The following is a 21,595-nucleotide window of genomic DNA, read 5'->3' as shown; positions in this document are numbered from 1 at the left end:
GTCTTCCCCCTAGGACTAGGATATGTTGCAGGTGACTTTCACCCTCACAACTCATTATATCTTGAACTGATTTTGAACTCATACTGGAAAAGAAGCCCAGGTCACATTTCAACATGCCGAAGAACTCAGAACATTCCCCACCAAGCGCACAGCAGGACGTGAAGGAGCTGTGTGAAACTTACTGACACGCTGAGTATAGACGTAATAGACAAGAGAGACTGCATATGATTAATTATGGTTATTTATATTTATGGGTATGAATCTTGAAGATGCCTGGCCTCTCCCCATTTTATTTCATAATTTTCCCCCTGCTGGAAACTGAAGAGCAAAAGTCAATTGCCTGAGTGTCGGCATCATACTGGAAACTAAAGGGCCATGCATTTCAATTCCAGCTCAAGAAACACTCTGGCTGAATGCATGTAATTCACCAGACCCCAGTGGGCTAGGCTCGCACTGTTGTCAGTCAAAGCACACAACTCATGCAAATCAGCAGAGCACATTAGCAATTTATACTAAACAGCCTCTTCTCAACCGTAAGTTTTGAGATAATGTGAAGTGAAACCCCAGGTTTATCCAAAAGACTTAGCCCATAGTTTGAGCCTGTGATCTTACCACGAGGCCGTCAGGACTTACAAAACTGACTTCCAAAATGGCATTTCTAATAGGTCTCCTAAAACTCCAGCCTCCCCACTCCAGGCTCCGACATCAACACAGCGACCTCCAGGCGTGACCTCACCCACTGCACTTGCGCCCACCTCCTTAGCCATTAGTTTGGCGCTGGCCAGAAGCATGGTTTGCTTCTCAGGCTGTCTCCTAAAGCTCTGCAGCATCACAGGACAGGCAGTCAGCAACCAGAGCCAGACTCCTACCCCGTGACAGTCTCAGCCTCAACAAAGCCACCTGTCCTTTCAAAGTCCTCATATAAGAGATGGAGATCATCTGGAGAGTTCCTTGTTCGAGGTATTGCTAGATCCCATAACCCTGGCCTCCTGCTCCCCAGAGCCTCCTGACATTTTTCCCATCCAAACTGGACCAGAAGCATAGGTCACTCACTGGGTCCAAATGACTGCGATCCTCTTACCCCATTTAGACTTAAAAAGCAACAATACTGGTAAAAATTATAAAGGTCTAGAAATTAGTGACAGTCTTAAATAAGTTACACATTCTAAAATTTCTTGACTGCTTAGGAATTCATTCTTTTTGGGTTAATTACAATCTACACAGAGATGGGGTAACAGGCAGTAGAAAATTAATCATGAAGAGAACAGAGGTAGATAAAATAGTATCTGTGTGTCTCTGTTTTAAAGCATATGTGTACACACACACACGTGCGTGCGTGAAGGCTAGAAAGACAAATCCGAAAATGTTTAAAATCTCATCTTTGAATGGAAGGGCTGAAAGTCATTTTTATTATCTTCTTTATGTGTATTATTTTTTAAATTTCTAAAATGAGTATGTGTTATTCTTGTAATAAGAAAAAAGAACCAATCTAGTGTGTGACTATGCAAGTGAGAGAAAAATGGAAAAAAAAAAGGACTCTGAGGAGCACAGTGCAGATAGATAGCTGACATTTGACTAAATCCCCTACCATCTGACCACTACTTGAGTGATTTTCCTGTTACACAACTTTTCTCATCTCTAATGAACTAGACAGAGTAAAAGACTCACACAAGAAAGGAAAAGGAAAAAGGTAAAGGCAAAAAAAGTTTGCCTTTAGAATTTATTACAAATCTTGGAATAAGAACTAGAAAATGTCACAGAATTATCTACTTCATTCTGAAGTGCAGTCTCTACCCTACCCAGGATGAATGTGCCTCAAGCATCGGACACAATTAACTATTTAAGCCTGAATTAAACTACCCCTGCCTGAACTAGTTATGCATATTTAGTTAATTTCACATTATATCATCTCAGGGATTTAAAGTTTAACACAACATCTGAAATCCCAACAACTAATCAAACTAGGGACTGCAAAGCTGATCAAACTTACTGGAATTTAGCATTCCCCAGGCTTCAACTCCATAAACATAGAAATGCTGCAGCCAACAATACACTCAGGGGCCCCTCCACTGTGCCAGCCCTGAAGGAAGCCCACAGTACATGGAGAAAAGACAGACCATCCGAGATGAAGGCCAACCCTCTCTCCCTGAGCCTGCCCTGTGATAATTCAGTGCTTGTACGCAGGACCACAGCCACTTCTCCAGGCACAGCTGGGATTGTTCTCATCACAGGGTCTGTCCTTGGCAAATTCAGACACCACCGCTGACCAGTCAACAGACCACTCCCTGTGGGAGGAAGCCAGTATGGAGGTCATCAGAGACACCCCTGGACTGAATCCCAACTCAGCCACTTACTAGTGGTGTGACTGTGGGTTTCCATCCTCTCATGCATCAAATCTCATCTAGTTCACAACTTATATTGAGGATTTGAGATAATGTAAATAAGGTGTACCCCTAGAGAAGGAAATGGCAACCCACTCCAGTATTCTTGCTTGGGAAATCCCACGGAAAAAGGAGCCTGGCTTCAGCCCAGGAGCGGGCTACAGTCCACAGGGTTGCAGAGAGCCAGACACAACTGACTGACTGAGCAGGCACGCAATAAGATATAAAAATATATCTGTGTCCACAGCTCCCATTGCTCATACATAACCGCAGTGGGCTCGCATGTGCAGTGCAGAACGGCCTTGAGAGAACCAAGGCAGCCATAACCCTGCTTCAGCCCGGGTAGGACTTGGCTCTGACCAAGCAAGTGCACTTCAGACTCCCAGGTTGGGGAAATGAAGACTGTCACTTCCCTTGAGAAAAACAGTAGGCAGGCCTCTCTCAGCATTTCTCTTGCATCTCTTCCCAGAATAAACATTCTCTTCCGCAGAATGTATAATGTGATTTGTGGAGTGTTCTATTAAAAATAAAAATCCAGTAAAGCCCCTCCTCTAATGCAGACCTCACTCCAGGCCACAGGTTACCTGTCCCAGAGGTCACAGGGAGACAGCAGGCTTTTCGCTTTAGGTCAGACTCTGATCCCATAGGATCCACTGTTCCTAGCCTATCTCTAGTACCTCAATTAGTCAGAGAATTGAAAACAGCCCCCATGAGAGGCTTGCTGTAAGGTTTGTGTCCTGAGTTAACCCAAGTCACTACGACAACTTTGAGCCATAAGAGTGGTTGTTTTTTTTTTTTTTTTTTTGGTCCTCTCTTCACAATATTTCCTGGTATTTATTTTTAGTTCAGATAGGGTGAGGAATGCATGCCAACCACTAGCCAATAGCCTACTGTGTCCCCCAAACCACCTTTACCCATGTCCACACAATCTGCTCTGCTCCCCACAGATACCTCCGCCACCCCTCAAGCCACCCTCACCCTCTTACCACCACGTCCCAATCCACCAACAGCCAGGAGTGACTCACTCCTGCCACCTCATCTCACATTTGCTCTTCCCACCCTTCTCTGACTGCACTCTGCTGATGTCATTCTTTATTAGGTATAATTAATCAGTTCATCCTTGTAGGATCAAGGAAACCAAGGTCTGAAGAGACCTAAAAGGAAATGAGCATGTTAACACCAAGGTTCTAAAAGATTCCACACACCAATCCTGCAACTGTAAGCAGAACTTGCAAGCTGCCCACTCAAGCATACCTAACCAATACCAGAAACCCACATTTGTTTGATGCTTGTATTCCCTTGGGGGTATAACTGGAAAAGTTAATGATTACAACTCAACAGAAAACAATGACAATGGTGAACAAAATAAACAAAAGTCACTTGGTAAAAGAAAAAGAACACAGGTCTAAGTCTGCCTCGCATACTAACTACCTGGTTACCCATTTCCTTCTGCATTCATCCTCTACCTCATCAAAAAATTTGCCTCCACTATTGAAGAAAAAGAATGTGTACCAAATATAATTTATATTTCATAACAGAAAGGCAATATGAAAACTTAAATGTGTACTGGATTTTCATTTATTCAACATATTCATCCAGCACCTACAGTGTTAGACTGTGAGTAAACAAAGATGAATAATTTAGTTTCTGTTTTTAAGGAACTGATTACTTCGAGAAGAGGATTCTAAAACAAACATGAGTGATACAAATAAGATTTAGACTAGGGGCTAAGGGAGTAATTACATATGGGGTTAAGAGGAGGTAGGAAACATCATCAAGGCAGATTTGTAGAGAAAGCAATAATTAACTCGAATGTTGAAGGTTCAACAGATCCAAGGGAACGTGAGGGAAGTCATGACTGTATGAACGAATACTGCATTTTCAAGAACAAGGAGGGATGAAACGTATGCCTGGAGAACAGGATGGCATACAGTGGTCATAAGTGAGGCAGTGAGGAGACCGAACAGGCAGGCAGGAGATGTTACCTACCATTTCCTAGGACTTTGGTCTTTGTCCAGTAAGCAATAGATCACCAATGAAGGCTTTTAGGCATATTTTTGGCTGCATACTGGGTTATAAGGACTGTGCTGGTTAGCTGATACACATTATGTTAATCCTCACAATATTCCTAATAGGCATGATAGAATCATGTTTAAATTTAAAAGCCCATCCTCACATTCCCAGAAGCAGTGCTGGGAGATAAACTAAAAGGACACGCATCTGAGAGAAGGGAAATCAAGAGACTGGTTGTAAACACCCTGACACAGACTTATACAGGTCTGTACTAAGCCAGTGACAACAGAGCAGAGAGCACAGTCTAAATACACTGGACTCTGATGGTGGTCCCCAGAAGCAGCACTCCTTAGCTTCTGCCAAATAGGAGAAAGCATGTCCCCCAGGGGTTGCACCATCATTTTGGCTGAGAACGGGCCCTCAGAGCACCTGATGCTTCTGGCCACTTTAGAGCAGTCCCCTAGGAGGGTTTTTATACTCCAACTGGCCACCAAGCCAACAGGAGATGCCCTAGGGCTACAGATACTCCAAGGAGGCTTTTGTTCACCCTTGGCTACCACTTCAACATGTGCTGCCAGAGGTCTGCACCAAGCTTCTTCCAGGACATCACTGGCACTGATCCCAGCATGTTCTTTAATCACCTTTACCTCAGTCATGACCAGAAGCCCAATCTGCCCCATCTCTCACCTCCTCAGCCCTCCCTCCTTCCCAGTTAAGCCCTCTAGAACTCAAAAATCTATCCTTTTCTTCTCCAGATGTTCCTTTCGCCAGGTAATACCCTGAAAACAGGGAGAAAGCAAGATTTAATCTGAATTTTGAAGGCTGACGCCTCTTAATGCTGCTTTCACAGCATCCCTCAAGGGGAGGTTGTTTATACTCACACATTAAGTCTATTGTTCAGCCGGTATAAACAGGGATGGCTGTACTGCTGCTAAAACACCAAAACATCCCTGAACCAGGTGATAACTAGCCCCTTTCCTGGGAACTTCCTTTGATTAAGTGACTAAAGGGTTAACGTCCAGTTCACAGAAGGCTCCCAGGACTCCTGCCCAGGCCAAAGATCTGTACCTGCAGTACCCATTCCATTTTAGTTGTAAATACTTTTAAGTTAGACTCCTGCTTCCATTCTGCAAATCCCCCAGCCAGAATATCCAGTGTCTCCCCATTTATCTTCCAATTTCTCCTCGATCCTCTCTCAAAAATCTTACCTGTTTTGAAGTTCATGTCATTAGACTTACCACCCTCCATCCCTTCTTGCTGCCATCTACCCATCTACTGCTGTTTCTTTTCATTCACTGATTACGTATGCACCTGGCTGTCTCCCCTCCCAAGCTCCTAACTGTCTTCATGTCTTCTGTCTCCTATACATACAAGGAGGTCCCAGTTCCTAAAGCCCTTCACCTCTTACAGTGTTCTCTTTTACCTTGCCTCAGCCACCTGCTCTCATTGTCATAACCTTTCATTTTAGCATCATTATTACTTGCACCAGCTCTGAGACTTCAGCTTCAAGCATCTTATATGTGAACACCTTCTCTTTTTCCAGCTTATCTACTCTGGTATTTCCATTCCAACATCTTGGCATTATCTGGTTTTTCCAATCCACTGGCAATTTCCACTACCAAGTTACATACTCTCTTCCTTTTCTGTCCAGCTTATGGTCAAGGCCCATCATTGTAGATGGTCCCTTGCAAGTACCCTTACCTCCCTTGCTCCTCTCTTTCTGCTTCTAACTTACCAGGCAAATCCTCAAGTTGATTAAGCCCAACTATCTGCCTGCTCCACACCTCTACCTAAACAGCTAAAGAAACTGCCTGGAGAAAAAAAAAAAAACTGCATCTACAACTAGCTCAGTTAAATTTATGGCTATAGGTCTCTCATGGACAATACATATTGACCAGCAATCCTATTATTTCATTTCCCAGGATGCTTCAAAATAGCCATTTCACATCAGCTCTTTTCCCAAAACTGTTTAACCCTGTCCACCACAACCTCATCACACATCACTGGGAAAGTAGAACCCATGAGGTAAGAACTTCATCTTCCCACCACCCAAACTAAGACCTCTCAGCCTCTCTATGCATTCTCTCTGCAGAGCTTCCTTCCTTTCTTCATTCATCCTTTCCTGAATGAAATGTCCCTGATCCTAATGAAAACCAACCTCTTCATTTGTCCCTAAATCTCCCTTCCTGTCTCTTCAAGAATTATACTCCAGCAGGTATCCATCACTCTTGCCCGCCTTCATTAGTTATTTCTCTCTAGTTAATCATTCTATTAATATCATTTCCTCTCTACTTAAACTCATCCTATTACTCTCTGGTTCTAAGAAGCCCTGCCTTAGTCAGTAACTCTTTTCAGGAACTTTTCCATTGCTCTGCTTTTTTTCATGACACAATTACTTGAAAGAGTTGTCTCTATGCACTGTCTCTACTTTCACAACTCAAACCTATAAACTTTTAAAAACATTTTAACCACTCCTTTTAAAAACACTTTGAACTTTTTTTTGCTTTGGGACTTCCCTGTGGCACCAGACTCAGTAGTTGCGGGACATGGGCTTACTTACCCTGCCGCACTTGGGATCTTTGTTCCCCGACCAGGGATGGAACCCACGTCCCCTGCATTGGGAGGTGGATTTTAACCACTGCACCACCAGCAATGTCCATAAGTTTAAGGATACCACACTCTCCTGGTTTCCCTCATATCCACTGGCAACTCCTTCTTTCTCACATAATACAGTATTCCAATGGCCCTCTTCTCTACCTGCACATGCATCACAGGTAATTCAATCCAGCATCAAATATAGCCTATATGTAAATAACTTTTAGCTCCTCATCTTCAGTCAAAACCCCTCCTAGAATCTCCAGGTTCCATTTATCTGATTGTCTAACTGACATCTCCAGGGGAATGTCTAAGAAACATCTCAAATTTAACACAGCCAAAACAGAACATCTTCCTTGAAGTACACAAATCGCTTCTCTCCCAAATCCCCCCTTCTTGGTTTTATGGTCCAGAAGCTCAGTTTAAAAATGTAAGCCTTTGTCTGGATTCCTGTTTCCTCTCTCCAGATAATTAATCTGTCAGAAAGTTCAGTCAACTAACTCAACTGCAAAGACAAATCCTAAATCCATGCACTTCTTTCCATCTTTAACGCATGCTTGAATATACAACTGTAATCCCTTGGTTAGGCTACTAAAATAGTCTCTTAATTAGAGTACCGCTTCCAATCTTCCCCCTCCCACCTATCACAATCCAATCCACTTTGTGCACCCAGGTCGGTCTTTGACAGCACCCATGCTCAGTGGGAACAGTAACACCTACAAGACACAAAGTTGGTTCTTGAGGGATGGGGGGAGGCAAAGAAAAACCTTACATATTACAATAAGTGTGGTCCTCCAAAGCTCAACTTTGACCAGCAGAATCTTATGTTTTAATATTTAGGGAATACACTCTTGTTGGAGAAGGAAATGGCAACCCACTCCAGTACTCTTGCCTAGAGAATTCCGTTGGACAGAGGAGTCTGGTGGGATGCCGTCTGTGGGGTTGCACAGAGTCGGACACGACTGAAGCAACCTTGCAGCAGCAGCAGCAGAGAAAAATTAATTTAAAATTTTAATTAACTTCAACTTAATTTTGCTTCTTGGAATGACACAATGGGAAAAAAAAAAAGTTGAGAGACACTGTTTTATAGCAAAACCGTAATATTTCATTTACCAGCACATAATCCTTCAATGGCTTGTACAACCTTAGAATGAAATCTAAATATTTTATCTCGGCTTGTACAGCTCTATGAGATCTGGCCCTTGCCTACTTTTTAAAGCTTCTCTTGGACACTATGGTAGGTTGAATTTTTTGTTGTTTAGTTGCTAAGTCATGTCCAACTCTCTTGTGACTCCATGGACCATAGCCCACCAGGCTCCTCTGTCCATGGGATTTCCCAGACAAGAATACTGGAGTGGGCTGCCATCTTCTGCTCCATGGGATCTGCCCAACTCAGGAATTGAACCTGCTTCTCCTGCATTGGCAGGGGGAGCCACCAGGGAAGCCCCTATTGGCACGGAAAAGATGTCACATCCTAAATCCTGGCACCGATGAGTTATCTTACATGGCAACAACAACAAAAAGACTATGCAAATGTGATTAAATAAAGGCTCTTAAGTGGGGAGATCATCCTGAATTATCAGAGTGGGCCCCAAATGCAATCCCATATATCCTTATAAGAGGAAACCAAAGGGAGATTTGACACACACAGAAGGGAAGAAAGGCAGTATGACCACAAAGGTGAAGACTGGAGTAATGGGAGCCACGAGCAGCTGAAAGAAGTAAGGAACAGCTTCTCCCTTATCGACTCAGAAGGGAGCATAGTGACTGGACTTCTGGCCAAGTCCAGTCTAAGAGAACATACATTTCTCTTGTTTTAAGCCGCCAAGTTTGTGGTAATAGGTTTAACAACCACAGGAAACTAATACAGATACCTAGGGCTTCCCTGGAGGCTCAGAGGTTAAAGCATCTGCCTCCAATGCAGGAGACCCGGGTTCGATCCCTGGGTTGGGAAGATCCCCTGGAGAAGGAAATGGTAACCCACTCTAGTATTCTTGCCTGGAGAATCCTATAGACAGAGGAGCCTGGTAAGCTACAGTCCACGGGGTCACAAAGAGTCAGACACAACTGAGTGACTTCACTTTCCTTTTCTTTCATCCCTCTCACTAAGTTCTGGCTATATTTACCTTCTCCTGCCCCTCAGATTCATCAAGAATACAATTAGGGTTTTGGCACCAGCTGTCTCTTCTACCTGGAATGCTTAGCTCATCTCTATACAAGTTGGTTTCTGCTCACTCAGGGCCGGGCTCAAATGTCAGCTCCTCAGAGGCCTTCCCAAACCATCCAAATCCAAAATAATCATATAGCTTTCATTAGCTCATATGTCTCATCTTTATTTAATCATTATTATTTCTTTCCTCTACCCCCTAGAATGTTGTTGGGGCTCAGGACAGGCCATCCCCAGAACATATAAAATGGCATATTGATTATTTTGGATTCAAGCTACTTAAGAAATGGTGAATGCAAGAGGGACAGTCTAACTATCCCTTTTGTCTCCCTAAAAAATAAATAAATAAATCTCATAAGGGATTTATTTCTTGCTTTCAGGAAAGGTACACTCCTTACATCTAGAGGTAGGACACCCTTTTGAACAGAGATAGGAATTTGGACAGAGATTCCTATGTGAATAAACCTTGTTACTTCTTTAGTACTACCTCAGGCCCAAATTGTTTAAGTTCCTTACTAATTGAGCACCAAAACCTAAATTTCTTTGCCCTGTTGATTTTTCACAACTTTATTGTTTCTTTGTCTAAAAAGTATAAAAACTGCCTGCTTTGGCCACTTCTTAGGTACTGGTTCATTGAGACCTCTGTATGCACAAATTAAAATTTATCTCCTGTTAACATCTTATGTCAATTTTATTATTAGTCCAGCCACAAGAACTCTAGAGATGCAAACTCTACCAGAGAAGAGACTGTATCTGTTTTGTATACCAGAATACTTTTAATTTGTAGAAAAATGCCTGGCACATACTCGGTGACTGATGACAAATGAGTGGATGATATAGGTGGGAGAAAGGATAGTGGTGCTCTTCAATGAGAGGATAAACAGCGTGAGAGAGGAGTGGTGAAGTGGAATTATCAGTCTTGTCTGGACTGTGGGACATTCAAGTGAAATATCTACTGAGTCTGAACCCAGGGAAGAGGTCTGATTGGGGATGCTGACTTGAAATTATCGAAATCAAATAAACAGATGTACTTGATAGTACAGAGAAAATCTACCATAAGAAGACAGTGAACTAAGAACAGACCGTGGGAACTACAACATATCAAGCAGAAGGACCTGCAAAGAGACCCATAAGGACTAGTCCAAACAGAGAACCAAGTGTCATGGTAGCCTAGTGAAAGTTCAGTTTCACAACGGAGGAAATCAGCAGAATCACAAATGTTTCAAGCAATAAGATCCCATGTATTTGCCAGTCAGGAAGACACCAGTAATCGTAAAAAGAACAGATTCCTCTGAGGTAGAGCCAAATTTTCAACAGTTGTGGGGTGAATGAAAGATAAGGAGATAGAAAAACAACATCAAACACTTTCAGGAAGCGTAGCTTGAAAGAGGAGAGAATGAGCACAATCAAGAGAGGAGGGCAGATCGGAGGAATGAATAATTTGGGATTCTGGTCTTTTTATTATGTGATGGGAGAATCCTGAACATTCTTGTACATATTTAAAATGCAGGTAAGGGACTTCCCTGGAGGTCCAGTGGTCAAGACACTGCGCTGCCAGTGCAGAGGGCATGGGTTCAATCCCTGGTTGGTGAACTAAGATCCCTCATGCTCCTTGGTATGGCCAAAATTAGAAAAAATAACAATAATAATAACAACACAAAATAAAATAAAAGCCAAGTGAACATGGAGAAATTTCACAGAATAAGCTAGCTGAAGAAATGGGGGATCCACAACATTGGGGAAAGCATAAACTCTGGAAAACTCTAAGTTGTGTTAATGATAGAATTAATGGATTCAGATACAGGGAAGATGTGGAAAAGACCACAAAATTTTAAGAGTGGATGTGATATCTCTGTGTTCTCAGTATAACAGGAGGCAAGGACACTGTAATGGAGACAGCGAACTCTTTACCAAAAAGTCTCCTCCTCTCCCAGCCAGACAACATGCCAGTCTCCGTTCATTCATAAGTGTGACTGAGCACCTCATTTCTGGCTGATGTTACGTGAGTGGAACTGTTACCTTCATTTTAAGACTAAGTATTTAGAGAGTGAATAGGCTTCTTCTCTTTTAGAGAAGCTGAAGACAGTTGAAAACACAGCCATAAGGAACAGCAGAATCACAAAATGAAAGGGTCCAGGGTGCCTGAGTCACCAATTAGAGGAAAGTCATCCACCAACCAAGGCTATGACATGATTGAGAAATAAACGTCTGCTGTGTCTGTGCTTTTATCTATTTTCAGATCTGTCAGAACAGTTTAGTCTGTTCTAACCACTAACGATCATCTTCTGGTAAGGAAATGCACAGTGGGGTAAGAGGCTTAAAGAAAATAGAAAACATGGGAAGTTTGGGGAAATTATGGGGAAAAACCAAAAAAGGTGCTGTCTAGAAACAGGTAAAGATAAAAGAACTGCCCTGTGGCTAAAACTGGAGAACATAAATTTGTGGTGCCTCCAGTTTGCACGACTGTGTTCATTTTCCTAAGAGCATTTTACAAACCCAGGTGTAGAAGCAGAAAAAGCAGACTGATATCACATTGCAGGTTGTTTCCACAGCCATTAAAACTAAAAAGGATTTGAATAGTGTCCCTGATGCCAGGAAGGACTGAGTACAGGAGGAGAAGGGGACAACAGAGTATGCGATGGTTGGATGGCATCACGAATTCAATGGACACGAGTTTGAGCAAACTCCAGGAGATAGTGAAGGATGGGGAAGCCTGGCGTGCTGCGGTCCATGGGGTCACAAAGAGTCAGGCACAACTTAGCGACTGAAAAACAACATCACAGTTCCTAGAAGACAAATCAAAAGGAATACTGTCTCAGGCAGATATACTGTGCTATGCATTCAATGTCTGAACAAGTTCAGCATCGCTGGTGGAAACTGTTGAACCACAGCATCAACTATTAGGAAGTACAAAAGGCAAAGTTCAGTGAGTTGAGAAGGGGAATCCAAGGTAGCAAAAAAGCAGGAAATATATTACAGAAATGTAAGCGGAACTATCTCTTGAGTCTATTATTTTCTTTACAGTTTTCAAGGGAGTTTCTGTCCGACCAGAACATTGCTGTGGCTTTGAGTGAGTCACTTCTGTTCTTTGGAACTCAGTTTCCTCATTGATGTAACAGAGTTCACTGCTGATGTATGAAATAATGTGCAAAGTACTTAGCACGGCGCCTAGAAAAGGGTGATTGCTCCAAATAATACTTAACATCACTATTTATTATTAGTAATAAAAACACAGTGTTGGGTTAGATCTTTAACCCCCTTCCTATGTTAAAATTCTGTGAATCTATACTTTTTTAGATAAATATCACAGTTCCTTGGATAGGGGAAAGACTAAGATAATGAAACAGAGAAGTGAAAAGATATCTATTTTAACAGATCCTATGCACACAAGCCAGGAGGAAGATACAGGGAATGTAGTATCCTCCCACTGTGAATGCTACATCTGGAGAGGCCGAAAGGACATCCCAAACTCCGGGAAGTAAGAGGAACAGTTAAACCAGGTCCAGTGGAGAACAGAGCCCATGTGTTCTCCCCTTGGAAGACATGACAAGAGCAATAAAAATACCTCTGTCTTTTATGGTTTTAAATTCATGCAGTTCTGTCACCTTATTTTACAGAGGAAGATACTGACAGGTTCAGAGAATGACCAAAGCCACAGGCTGGTGGCTATAATGTGACTTCAGGGATACACAGAACTAAACACCACCACCCAAAAGGTCCTTCTACCTATCCTACATAAATGGTTTCAAAGTTTTGTCCCCTTAGAAACCAGAGACTTTGGAAACAGTGACAAGCTAATTTTTACCAATCGGCTTCCCTGGTGGTTCAGTGGTAAAGAACACGCCTGCCAATATAGAAGATGCAGGTTCGATCCCTGAGTCTGGGAGATCCCCTGGAGAAGGGAATGGCAACCCACTCCAGAACTCTTCCCTGGAGAATTCCCATGAAGAGGAGCCTGGTAGGCTGTAGTCCATGGGGTCACCAAGTCGGACATAACTTAGCAACTAGAAACAACAATTTTATCAATCTTCTTGTTATAAATTAAATTTCTGGACTCTTTCTTAAAAGAGACTGGATTAGTTGGGCAGGTGGAGAGAAGAAGGGAGAAGTTAGTGTAGAGAAAGGAGCCCTAAGGGTTCTGACAAAGGTGACTCTTCACTGGTTAGTATGTGACCTTCCCATTTGCAGATTCCTCCACTGATGTTCTTCACAGATTGCTTTGATAACTTTGGTTCAAATTCAGCAATTTCCCTTTCCTGCTCCTAAAACTAAAATCCTTAGATACAAAAACTGTCAAAATGAGTAAAGAGGATGCCTGAGAAAAAGCTAAAGATTCCATTAAACTCATTATCTGAAAAGTATCTGCCTGCAGGTCACCTGCTGTCCAATCACACCCCACTCATTTCTATCACTTACTCTTGGTAATTACGGGATGAGGGAATTATGAGTCAATCACTAATTCAACAACTATTTACTAGGTGGCCTCCAGTAAAGGTGTCCCCTTTCCAAATACATGCAGGGACTTGGGTTGGGCACGTGAAGGCTATAAAATTGTGTAGGATCCAGCCCTTGCTCTGCAAGACCTTCTGCATGAAAGGAAGTGATGCGTGTTTTCAAATAATCACCATACACAAGAGTAAAGGAGACAGTTAAGAGTGGCATTAAAAGAGTAGTTGAAGGGTTTAGGACGTGTACAAAGCACTTCTGACTGGGGCAGTGAGGGGAAGCGTCACAAACTGGTGGCCTTTGGTCAGAACATTCAAGAACTGCTAGGATTTCAAACAGGTGAAGTGGAAGAGCGTTAGCATTAGGTGCAGCACTAGGATTAAAACACATCTAGGGAAATCCGCATTGTTTCACAGAGAAGAGAGGGGAAGAACTTTAATAATGCGGCAAGATTGGAAAGACCCATGAATTTGAAGACAAATATTTAGAATTGAATGTAACAGAGCAAAGTGACCCACGGAAGGGTGGAGCAAGCAGTGATATGATCAAAGCAGTTTGGTTACTACCAGAGTGACACAAAACTTCCTTTCTTTCTTCAGTAGAAACAAAAGGAAAACTTTTGAGGACCTAGTACTCTGAGCCGCATTGTTTTTATCACTTTTCAAATACATTTAGAAGTTTATTGTGTTTTATTGAAACTCATAAAATCCTAATGAAAAGTTTCCTAAAATGTTTGCCTTGAACATCAGCTTCTGCTCCTATTGTGAATAACCAACCAGACTTAGCCATCACTGGTGCACATAAGGCAAAGTGATACTGCTTTCTAAGCATGGGTCACCCACAGTCATACTCATAGGCCATGTCATTTAACAGTAATAGCTTCCAGAAATCTCATTTTCAGAAACAGATCTGTTATAATTCGTGGGGTTTGAAGCATATAGGTGGATAATCATATATGGAATTCCACAGAAGGCATATCCCTATTTAAAGAATATGAAGCTAGAAACATCTAAATGAAACCGTTGTTGCTCATCCATTAATAGTATCTGACTGTTACAGAATAAAGTACATTAGTAATCACTATATTTTGTCAGAAAAAAGTGAAAGATAGTCCCAAGTAATTAAGCTTTGTTAACACATTTTGTCATAATAAATTTTTACTTAGGAGAGCAACAATTTAATTAATTTTTCCCAGTAATTTTAGCAAACTAATAGAACCAGAGCTTGATCTAATTAAAATCAGAAACCATGTTTTGTCTGCTTCATGAATCAGAAATCTTATTTTGAAAGAATCAACACAAAATTTTCAACTGAAAAATGGAAAACAAGAATACAGAAATGATGTAGGAAGAAACATTTAACCCAAAGAACTAGTAAAAACTGCCAGCAAAAGAGGAAAATCTTGGAAAACAAGAAAAAAGAAACACATTCATGACAGGACACAAAATTAGAGTTTTGGACAAACTATGACCACAATCATCTTTAGGTATTCAAACCATCTGCTCCTAATTCTTCCTTTTCCTAAAATGCTCCTGAGATCAATCTCTGGTCAGGTAATACAGGAAGAGGCCTGAAGTTATTAGAGATTTTCTGGCTTGCAGCCATGCTGGGCTTTGTCTCTCTCACTTGGAGTTGAATCTAATCATCTCTCCCTCCTACATTTCTTTCTCCCATCATGTCAACAACTATAAAACAAGGAAATAGACAACATGCCCTTTATTACATTCTGCTTTCTCTATAAAACAACTTCCAAGTTTCCTTCTTGACTCCAGGTGATGAGTCCTGATGGAACTTCCTGAGTATTTTGAAGAGTATCTAAAACCACTTTCATTATACCATCTTAGTTCCATTCCATCCCTCCTTATCTCCCAAAATAACAATCTAAAATCAGCCGGTGTGGGGGTCCCAAACTTAATGACTAATAATTTTCCGCAAAACTTCAGATGAAAATGATATCCTCTTATACACAACTGGACAGATGGACAGAGTAACAGAAAGGCCATTTGAGACCTTTTTTTTTTTTTTTTTTTTTTAGAGCAAGGATGTTAGAAGTAGCAAAAATGAAGACTTCTAATTTTTAACTTGAATTCTGGGCTTTAAAACTTCAGAGACACAGTGAAAAGTATTATTTAGTTCACATACAGAATGTAGGTTTCCATATGCCTTTCCATAGAAAGTTTACTTTTGAAAGCATATGATTGTGCTGGTTTTTTAATACACTGAAGTACAAAATAGCAAACATTCTTAAAACAAAGATGATCTGCTAAAATCTTCAAGAAACTCTAAGCCTCTTTGTTGCTAAAGTAACCTTCTCTTCACCACAAAACGGTCTCCAACTACTTGAGCCCATGTTAACTTCTCCCTTCTGTAACCGCAACAGTTATAGCCAACATTCTACCATGGGGTACCGACAAGGCAAGATGTTATGCTGGTCTCTAACTGTTTGGCATTTGTATGTTTTACCTTGTTGAATGAATTCACACCTTCTCCAAATCAGGATGACCATACTTTTTCTTCACTTAGGACTTGTAATGCTACACAAAGCTACAGAAGATTTCATTTAAGTCAAGCTTTACAGATATTCAATTTCTAAAGCTCTTCAGTTCAGTTCAGTTCAGTCGCTCAGTTGTGTCCGACTCTTTGCAACCCCATGAATCGCAGCACGCCAGGCCTCCCTGTCCATCACCAGCTCCCGGAGTTTACTCAAATCTAATGCTCTTACTAAAATGTTATTTCCACACTTAGGACAACCTAGTGAGTCCGGCTGTTGACAAGAAGAGAGAATAAAGTTTTGGAAAACCTGAGCTGAAATTTTATCACATTAAAAATATAACGAGGAGAAATTAGATAATAATCTGGAAATTGTTTCCCTTCTGTCATAACCATAGCTGCCATTAACCTCCCCTTCCCCCTACCTCCATCAGACACACCAAATTTATGGGGGAAAAGCCTAGATAATTCATTCACAACATGTAAGAGCTAAATTATCCAACTACTGTATTTTTTATCCAAGTGATCCTCTTTTGAATATAAAAAAGTAAAATATGTAAGAAAGAAGAAAGCAGTATTTTGAAGTCTACTAACTAACAGTAACATCAGTAGTGATTTTACCTGTGATATCACATATTACCTACATTTTGTCAGTGAGACAACTGAGGCTCAGTGAAGTTGAATAGTTTACCTAAGGCCAAAATTTCTGGGGTTTTTCCCCCTACTATATCCAGCTAGAGTTTGTCCCACAGTTCAGTCACTCAACGAGAAAACAGTTATTGAGCCTTTATCATAAGCTAGTCATCACTCTAGGTATTAGAAATACAAAAGTGTGTGAGACAGACCAAGCCCTCTCATAGAACTTACATTCTAGTGATGAAAGCGGAAAACTTATACCCAAACAGGATAATCTGAGAATTATAATTGTTTATCAATATGACTTATGTACAATAATAGTCAAATATTCTAAATATCTGTGGGATTAAATAGTTACAAAAACAAAGGGGGGGGGGCGGACACTGACCACTGGCAATACTGTGGCCCTTTCGTCAATTACTGAGCTAAACTACTGCATCTTTTAATAAATCAGGAGAGAGAAGGAAGCAGAGTATTTAAACTGCTCACAATGTCCTCTGAAAATAAAGTGACTGCGTGAGATACAAGAATGGGCAGCTCCAACAGTGCTGGTTCTCAAACCCCAAATTCCCTCTTTATCTGTTATTACTAAGGTACGGATGCGTTATTTGAAGAGTTGATTTGGAAATATCAAGGGAGTGTTGTAATTTGACATAATCCCCCTATGAGAAACACAGGAGGGTTTCAACATCCCCATGGTAAGACTCCCCCTCACTGCACATGACACCCCTTGAGCAATGGCATCTAGCACTCAGTCCCAGTCCACGGCCAGCAAGAACTGTGGCACTCACTCACTATGGAGTGGTCAGCAGGAAGTGGCCGGCCCCAATGTGGTGGTTCCCCTCACCCTCCACCCTTCAAAACGAACTTCACTTCTATTAAACTTGGGAACAAATGCAAAATTTTAAGTTTTGTTTTTAGCAATGAGGACTCAGTGGAACTCTCCCATCCCCTATCTATTCATACAAGGATAAAAGTCGACCAAATTACTATTTCTATAGCTGCCCCTACCCCCTCCCATGATATTTATAGTGTTGTATAATGTGGGTTGACCCCTGTCACTAAATAGTGAGAATTTGCATTTGTAAATTACTGCGGAACTCCTGAGGACAGTTCCTGGAGTAGAGGCTCCTTCTCAGAAGTTGCAAGTCAGTCTAGAGACCAAGAGTTAACTCAGACCAGCACTTCATTCACAGGGCTATATCTTCCTGCCAAAGCACCCTGCAAATCTGTTTTTACTCCTAAGTTACTACGTGGGGAGTGGGGGCTGTTTCAAGTTCATCAGTGTACACCTTCTATTTCCTCCGAGAACTGTCACACTCCAGCAGCTAAGGTCTCAAAGAAGCCTCACTTCCCTTCTAGAACCTCTACCTCTCTTGCTTCAGAGAGGAGCAACAGATCTTATCAGACGAGCGGCATCCACAAACCAAAAGTTTGCAGCAAACTTTCAATAAGATATCAACTCTCACCCAAAAGTCCTACCACTTAACCACCCTCCAAAATGTATATAGCTAAACCCCATAGGAACGAGCCCACGTTCTGTCGGTGGGGAAAAATTTTAAACCTTTCCCCAGATTCCGCCACCCACCCCACACCGACTCCATCGGCTCAGAGAGGGACCACTCCCCGCTATCACCAGGGGGCGGGGTGGGGCTGGGGGGTCTCCCAGGAAGCACACACCTGAGATTGATCCTCTCGCACGAGGAAGGAGAGGGCAGGAGCACTGGTTCCTCCGGCCGGGGCGGAGTCTCTGCCTCCCCCGAATCAGAGTCTCGGCCCCGGTACTCGCGGCGAGGCGCGCCGGGATGTCACCCCCGGGCAGGCAGGGCGAGTGTAACCCGACGCGCCCAGCGCCGCCACACCCCGCCTCCCGAGCAACTTGCTCCTCCTCCCGCTCCCCGCCCCGAGGGCCGCCACGGCCGGCCGCAGACCTCACGCCCAGGCTCCTCTGGCCCAGCAGGAAATACGGAAGTGGGGGCGGGGGACCCTGCCGCGAAAGAGATGGGGGGCGGGGGGCGGGGAAGCGTTGCGAACCGGCAGGCCGAGAACGATCAAGGTCTCCGCCTCCCAGGGAACGTGACTAGAGCGGGACTCAGGGGACGCAGGGCCAGCCGCATAGGGCCGCGGCGCGGCGGATCCCTGGCCCTGGCCCCGAGCTGCGGGTTCTACCCTGCGTCCTCGCCTGGCCACACTCCAGACCCTCGGCCCAACCTCGGCGGGGCTAGGCCCGGGGAAGACGGTGGTGTCCGATTTCCTCTGCCCTCCCCCTGGCGGGCCGCTCTCCCCACCTGCCCGGGAGACCGGAGACACTCGTCCGCCTGCACGCACGCGGGGCTGGCATACCTGATTTCTTGTTTCCGCCCTGAAACTGGCTTCCCCTACTCGGCCGGCAGGCTTCCTTGGGCCTAGAGACGCGTCTGGGAGGCTGTAGGACCCCTGGGACCGGCCGACAGAGCCCAAAGCCTTGCCCCGGCTCTCCCACCCCCCACCCCAACCCCCGACCCGGGCGCTCTGGAGGCGCGCCCAGGCTCCTGACCCCTGCCTGACTGTCAGCGAGGAGACCTGCAGGGAAGACCAAGTCCAAGCATCAGTGGGTGGGATGCTGAGCACCCGCTCCTCTGGCCCAGCCTCGTACAGGTGGGGGGAGGGGAGAGCCCGGGCAGCAGAGCAGCAGGCCTCCCGGTTGCACCCCCAAACCCGACCTTGCCCACTGAGCATGCCCAGCTCACTTGTTGGAATTGCAAGAGCTTGACGAGGCCAAGGGGGCTCAAGGAAGGGGCGGATGGGGTTCAAATGGACCCCTTTCCTTAAGGTGTTTCCTCCGAAGATCTCTGGGAGCTTTACACAGAACTTTTCTACCGTGGCACTGCAAAATACCCAGGGAACAGCTGGAAAGGCCTTTCCAAAAAAGGCAGCCAAATTAGTTTGACTCAAAATCGCGGGGGTAGGTTTTTTTCAGCCAATTATTTATTAACTCACTCACTAATTTCTTTAAATACCAAAGAATTATATTATAATTGACCCAGAGGAATATAGAGACTCACTGGGTATATATAGACTCACTGGGTCCCACACTTGTAGTAACAGGAAACCAGCCTACCCAATAGGTAGTCTCTCCAGTGGAACAGTGGTTCTCAGCCTTGGATACACATTGCAATGGGGGATGGGTAGTGGTGGTGATTTAGTCTTCTAAATCGTGTCTGACTCTTGCGACCCCATGGACTGTAGCCCAACAGACTCCTCTGTCCACGGGATTTCCCAGGCAAGAATACTGGAGTGGGTTGCCATTTCCTTCCCCAGGGGATCTTCCCAATCCAGGGATGGAACTCTTTCTCTTGGGTTTCCTGGATTGCAGGTGGATTCTTTACAGTTGAGCCACCAGGGCAGCCCCAGGGCAGGTAGGGGGCTGTTATATGGTCAATGCCAGGTTCCCATACCCACACCAGTTGAATCAGTCTGCGGATGGAACCTGGAAATTTATATATTTTGAAACTGTTGGTCTCAGAGTGTAACTGGGAGAGCCAGCATCTCCAGAGAACCTGATTCTTAAACTCTGGGACCAGGAACTGAGCTTTGAACAAGCCCTTCAAGCGATTCAGATGCACACTACTGCTTGAGAACTATTGTTGAAAGCCACCCAACCTCCAGATGCTTCAGGTGCGCACCCAAGCAGGGTTAAGAACCTCTGTAATAGACCATTACTCTCTCATTTTTTCAAATCCTAAACATTTGTCTAGAAGAGCAACATGATACACAGAAAAGGAAAAATCTGGTTGAACTGAGGTGCCATTAGTAGGATTTATTTACTACTAATTCTCCCAGGATAGTTCACTGCTTGGAAAATGAAGACCACCTACTATTATTCACATTTGTACCTAGCACAGTGCCTATAACATATAGATGTTTGATAATTGTTCACTGATATGAAATGAATGCTCAGGTGAACAGTTTGTTCTGAGCCCTGTTACGTCTACTATTTATGTTCCCCACAAGTCCTGGTCACCTTACCGGCTAACAAGTCAGCAGGGATTCAGTTCTCATCAGTAACCCATGATATCCATGATGGTCTGATCCAAGTCAGACCCTGATAGAATAGGATATGGGAGGAGGTAGACAATTTTGGGGCTTCCCTGGTGGCTCAGTAGTAAAGTATCTTCCTGCAATGCAGGAAACCATCTGCAATGGTTCGATCCCTGGGTCTGGAAGATTCCCTTGGAGAAGGAAGTGGCAACCCACTCCAGTATTCTTGCCTGGGAAATCCCATAGATAGGAACCTGTTGGGCTACAGCCATGGGGTGGCAAAAAGTTGTACGTGACTTAGTGACTAAACCACCACCACCAGAGAATTTTGAGGTGAGAAAACTCAGAAACCTCAGATATGTTTTCACTTGCCAAGGTTGGGGCCCAAAGCAATCAAAGGAAAGCAGGACCCTAGACATCAGTGGAATTCAGGAAAGCCATCAAATGAAAAAGTGTATATGGGAGGAGTTAGGAGAGGAGAGGTAAAAAGGTAACATGATGAGCATTCAGCTTACTCTGGATCTTCTTTTTCTAAACAACCCACCTCAGCCCTCCTCTTCCCCATGCTCCATGCACATCTAAACTCAGCAACAGCTTTGACAAAAAATTAATTAGAAATTGTTGTAAAATAATTACTTCCAATTACTGCATCAAAACATAGCTGATTTGTAGTTTTTCAACATAAATTAGGCATCGACTTTTATTCAAGGCAAAAGTGGTTAAAAAAAATTAATCCTTAACGATAACACTGGAAGTGAAGTGTTAGTCACTCAGTCATGTCCAACTCTTTGTGACTCAATGGACAATAGCCCACTAGGCTCCTCTGTCCATGGAATTCTCCAGGCAA

General features: G+C 43.4%; 1 protein-coding gene across 4 annotated transcripts in view; it reads right to left on the bottom strand.

Annotated features, from left to right (window-relative positions):
• GPD2 (glycerol-3-phosphate dehydrogenase 2) overlaps window positions 1-21,595 on the bottom strand; it is a 230,765-nt gene that overhangs the window by 123,868 nt on the left and 85,302 nt on the right. Inside the window, exon 1 of one of the 4 annotated variants that reach the window (XM_065931563.1) lies at window positions 19,072-19,100. The exons of 1 other annotated variant lie outside the window; for it this stretch is intronic. The gene's annotated coding sequence lies outside the window, so the exon portion shown is untranslated. Of the gene's footprint in view, window positions 1-18,408; window positions 18,557-19,071; window positions 19,101-21,595 lie in introns of those variants that run through there. 2 more of the 4 variants (XM_065931559.1, XM_065931562.1) reach the window with 2 other exon arrangements.

The sequence above is a fragment of the Muntiacus reevesi genome, chromosome 3, assembly GCF_963930625.1.
Source record: "Muntiacus reevesi chromosome 3, mMunRee1.1, whole genome shotgun sequence".
Lineage (NCBI taxonomy): Eukaryota > Metazoa > Chordata > Mammalia > Artiodactyla > Cervidae > Muntiacus > Muntiacus reevesi.
This window is presented reverse-complemented; position numbering and strand designations above follow the sequence as displayed.